The 5,278-nt window shown below is 35.2% G+C and overlaps 1 non-coding gene across 1 annotated transcript; it reads left to right on the top strand.

The window, feature by feature from the left end:
- Positions 1–1,922: 1,922 nt before the first annotated feature.
- LOC141570300 (U6atac minor spliceosomal RNA) lies at positions 1,923–2,048 on the top strand. Its single transcript, XR_012494305.1, has one exon. It is a non-coding gene; the product is annotated as a U6atac minor spliceosomal RNA (small nuclear RNA).
- Positions 2,049–5,278: the final 3,230 nt, after the last annotated feature.

Here is a 5,278-nt window from a genome sequence, read left to right as displayed (position 1 = left end):
GCACAACTTGCATACCTGCACAACTGCATACCTGCACAACTGCATACCTGCACAACTGCATACCTGCACAACTCTTTCTAGAGGGAGCTACCTGCACAAATGGAGATTTTCCTTATAAATGTAAATGTCTTTCATGTAGAGGTAATTTTTAATGGGTTTTCAGAGCTTCTCCTGTGTCTGCAGTTTATTAAAAATGGTAAGGGGGGAGGGGAGTGGTAGAAGAGGAAAAGGGGATCAAACACGGTGATGGAAGGAGAACTGACTCTGGGTGGTGAACACACAATGGGATTTATAGATGATGTATTATAGAAATGTGCACTTGAAACTGGTATAATCCCATTCATTGGTGAGTAAGATTTAGGACTTTTGAATTTTAATGCAAGCAAGGATGACAATTTTATCTCACATCAATAAATTGCCCAGTCCTTTTGGAATAGAAATAATATAAACATTGATAAATTAATAAATGAGTAACTCATAGCAAATAAGTTAAAAATTAATGAAAAAAAATACTTGGCCAGATGAAGCTGTGTTTCTTGGTAGTTTATGTTGTAGTTCTACTTCCCATGTAAACCAATGATTAGCTTGCTAAGCAGAGAATAAATTAATGTGGATTAGTTTTTTTTGTTTTTAAATTATAATATTAACTATGTGTGGAACAAAGTTGTTTTCTTTAAAATTTCCTATTTAAAATGCACAGCTCTGGACTTTATGGGATTTAAATATCAAAGTCTAATAAAGGATGAGTACCCTGGATAAAGTAAGCACAAAGATCAATCAGTGCCACTCACTCTTCCACTTTAATTATCTTATTTATTTGCCTTCGACGAAGGAATGTATGTAATAGAACCTTAAAATCAACACTAGTGTTGATTCACTTGTTCGTGTGTTTTAATCTTGGGGGACTGGCTAAGTGACTGTTTACAGTCACTTGGGAAGCATCTATGATCTGATAACAGTGGGAACAGGATCTTGAAGAAATGAGGACATTCCATTAGGAGATAGATTTGTGTCTCTTCGATCTACCACTAAGAAGTTTTATGTCAGGGCAAATTGTAGCAATATTTGGACCTCTATTTCATCACCTCTGCAATGAGGGGTATATGCTAGAGGAGCCCTAAAATTCCTTCAAGTTCAAATGATGAGTTAAAGGAAAAAAACTGTAATAAAAAAATAATAAAGTGACACATCATAATGACGGATTCCTATTTTGAAGGAAAGGAGTGGATTTAGATGTGTATTTTGCTTTTGGGAAATAACCCAAAGTATAGTATAGGTCTTCACACTGTATCTTAGAAACATTCTCAATGCTCCCAATTTCTTCGGATTGTTTTGGCATCTCACCCCTTCATCTCAGCTCAACAGTAAATGACTGTTAAAATTTTATCCCCCAGATGGCAGTGCAGCATTCCAAGTTTAGAATGGTCTAGCCCAGTGCGGTAGAATAGGCAATACAAGCTTGCCTCTGGCACATTTCTGCCCTATGTTTCTTCCTTTGGGAGGAAATGTACTACAATTCTAATGTAACAAGGCTCGAGCAATCAGAGACAAATAGCTAATTTTGAAGCGAACACAGCAGCTATCTACTTCCACGCTTGCATAGCACCATGTCCAGCAAATAGCAAGTAAGACAGTCATATAAAGTAATCTACTGAAATAATGAGAGTTTAAAAATGGTTAGGTCAGAGAAGTCACCTATAGTTTTAATTTTTAATTTTGCATGTTATTTTATCAGAGTTTGAAAACATTTATTAAGTGTAATAGGATTAAGTAACTGCTTAGCAATTATTTGTAAAATATATAAATGAAATGGATAGCATCCACCATAACCTTCATTTAAAGAATTATAAGCTACTTTTGCTATTACAATTGCTGAGATATGCTTATAAGACATATAAAGACTAACAAAACAGCTTCATGTGGTGTTGTATGAAAGGACAGAAGGTTAGTGCTCCCCTTGACAAGGATGGAAGAGGCCCTCGGGCCTAGCAACATGCATACGGTTAAGGTATTGCCGCCTACTTTGTGGCATCTAACTGTAATTTAATTTTTTTTAAAGTATATATATATATATCTTCATGTGGTAAGAAGAAAAGTCAGGGAGGAGACCACGTTTCAATTTCATGATAAAAAGCTAGTGGAACCATTTGGATCAAAACAATTCTGTTCATCTATATGATGGTCAAAGAGATTAGAGTGAATTTTGTACGCTTCCACTATACGTTGTGGAAATTCTCCGCATTGTGGAAATCTATATTATGAAATTTTAGATTCATAATACTGAAGAAATACTCATTGGTAATGTCATGAAAGTAGTATAAGTAAGGATAGGAAAACAAAATTTTAAAAGTCTCTGAAGGGCCATCTTACAAATAAAAAAAATAGTTCATTTTGATGGATTGTAGAATGTGGTCACATTTTTATGTTCTGGAGATTTCTTTACCTTTAAGTTCAATGAAGTCTTCTTTCCAGTTTCATATTTCTTAGTAACAGAATGGATTAATACCACAGAGATTGGGCAAATAAGAATAAAAGTTTTGTTTTTCTTTAACCACAGAATTTGGGTTATTTTGTTGGAGCTGCTGCTTATAGACTTTCTACCTTGACCAGACATACCCCAGATGAATATTTAGTTACAGAATAAAATTCTGTCATTCTATACCTAGTCTTCTAAATAGTACCATACTTCTCAAATCAAGTCAATTAAGGAAAAAAATCCATATATGCACTGTAATATTCTAATCACTGCTTGGGATACAAAGAAAAATACATTATATCTGATTTCAATGAGTTTATACTCTAGTGGCGGTGATAAGCAAATTGCAAATAACCCTGGACAGAACAGGAGCTGGAAAAGAGGCAGATGGTAAGAATCATGGGCTCTGAAGCCAGCATGCTAGGATTAATATCTTGGCTCTGCCTCCTAATATTTTTGTAGCGTTGGAAATATTACTTTTCTGGTTTCTTTATAAAACAGATGATTGGGTATTTATACGAAATAAATAAAAACACTAATTTGAAAAGCTAGCTATACCTCCATGTTCACTGCACCATTATTTACAGTAGCCAATATATGGAAATAACCTAAATGTCCATAGATAGATGAATGGATAAAGAAAATGCAATATATATATATATATATAAAATTAAATACTGCTCAGCCATAAAAAGAAGGAAATTGTACCATTTGCAACATACTAAGTGAAAAAGTCAGACAGAGTAAGACAAATACCTTATGGTCTTGCTTATATATGGAATCTAAGAACAAAAAGCAAACTCAGGGATATAGAGAACAAACTGATGGTTGCCAGAAGTGGTTGGTAGGGTGGGAGATAGGCCAAATGGATAAAAGTGATCAAAAGTTACAAACTTCCAGTAATAAAATAAATAAGTCCTAGGGTATAATATACAGTATGGTGACTACAATTAATAATACTATGTTTCATATTTGAAAGTTGCTACCAGTGTAGATGTTAAAAGTGCTCATCACAAGGAAAAAAAAAATTGTACCTAGGTATGGTGATGGATGTTAACTAGATTTATTGTGGTGATCACTTTGCAATATATATAAATATTGAATCATTATGTTGTACACCTGAAACTATCATGTTTTTGTCAATTACAGCTCAATTTTTTTTTGAAGCAGATGATAATAAGAGTACCTATCTCATAGGATTGTTTTGAAAAAATGAGTTGAGTGAAGTGCTTGCCATTATAGCAAATTGATTAACAGTTAAAAGAAAAGTCTTAGAGTTAAGAGGAGTAAGAGGAAGGATATACCAGTAAATAAAGTAACCTTTGAGATTAGCCCTTAAAGAAACCCTTTAAGAATTGTCAAGGATAGAGACATTAAAGGGAGTGGGGGAGGCGGGATGGGAAGGGAACTTCAGCCTAAGATGGTAGTAGGCCAGATGTTAAGATGCAGGGGCAATAGCTTAGTTTGGCTGCAAATAGAGTCAGGGAGAAGAAAATGTAGGCCCACACATATATCAGGGGTGCCAAAAATATGTATACAAGTGGACGCTTTGGTCAACGTTGCTCAAGTAGTAGTTCGCCATAATCAGAAGTGTCTGGATGCTGATGGTAAACACTTTGAGCACCTCTTGTAATTTCAGAAGTCATATGTGACTCTTACTCATCTTTTGTTGTCAGTATATATTGAGTAGTACATTTTATACAGTTTCCCTTTCTTAAAATGTGTAGATATTTTTTGTACCCTCTGTATGTTAAGAATATATTGCATTGGGCTAGTTAGGAGATACTGCTTAATTTAAAAATATGGAATGACACTGAAGATTTTTGACACAGTAGATGGATAGTCAGATTTACACAGCAAACGTCTCATTCTGGTAGCACTATGACAGAGAAATTGAGTGTAGAAGGAACTAGAGACAGTGAGATCAGAGATGAGGAAGACAACAGAATCCAGGACAACAGGAATAGCCCTGATCATCACTAAATGATTACTGGTTGGCTTGCCAACAGATTTAAAAATTGCCTTAGCTACATAAAGGCCCTTTCAGTAACCTGCAAATTTTTGTCTTTCCTGTCAGAATGCAGAGTCCCACTCTTTCTCCCATATACATAGCATTTCAGATGCAAAGTTTAAAACTTCTACACAGAAATAGCTACATTTATCAACAGCCCTTCTTCCCTGCTCCCTGAACACTCTAAGACACAAACACAGAAGGAGCCACATCTTTTCCTCATAACTGCAGTTTATTTTGAGGAAGACTGAACAGGTTGAGGCTTACAACAGTAACTTTTTTTTCCACTTAGTTATTTTTTCTGATATCCCCATCAGTGATAAACTTGATCTAGCAAGAGACCCATTAGATGGAGCACATACAATGTCTATCGTCCCCCTTTTCACTTTTTCTTGTTTTGTTATTTTTCATTGTTGTTTATTTTCTGCCTTATTTTCTTTTTCCATCGGACTCTGATCTGTTTCTTACCCTCCATCATTAACCTTTATCCTTTTTCTTCCCACCTTCTTCTTAAATTGAATCAAAATACTTGAATGCTTTCCTTTACTTCTCTCTTCCCACCAGTGAGGGGTCTTCATTTAGCTGGGCTTTGCTGTTTTGAACAAACAATGCGATCTGACATAAAGCAACAGGAGTCCAGATGGGATGGTGATCTCATGCCCTGTTCCAATTGTGGAAGAACAGCCTGAATTACTGAGTAGAAACGGAATCATTTGAACTCTTGAATCTGCACTAGGATAAGTTCAATTATAAGTCTCTAGGAGAGCAATAAATGACCTTGATATGAAGCC

Source organism: Rhinolophus sinicus, linkage group LG02 (assembly GCF_036562045.2).
Source record: "Rhinolophus sinicus isolate RSC01 linkage group LG02, ASM3656204v1, whole genome shotgun sequence".
Lineage (NCBI taxonomy): Eukaryota > Metazoa > Chordata > Mammalia > Chiroptera > Rhinolophidae > Rhinolophus > Rhinolophus sinicus.
Note: the sequence above shows the minus strand (reverse complement) of the source record. Positions and strands in the feature narration are given on the sequence as shown.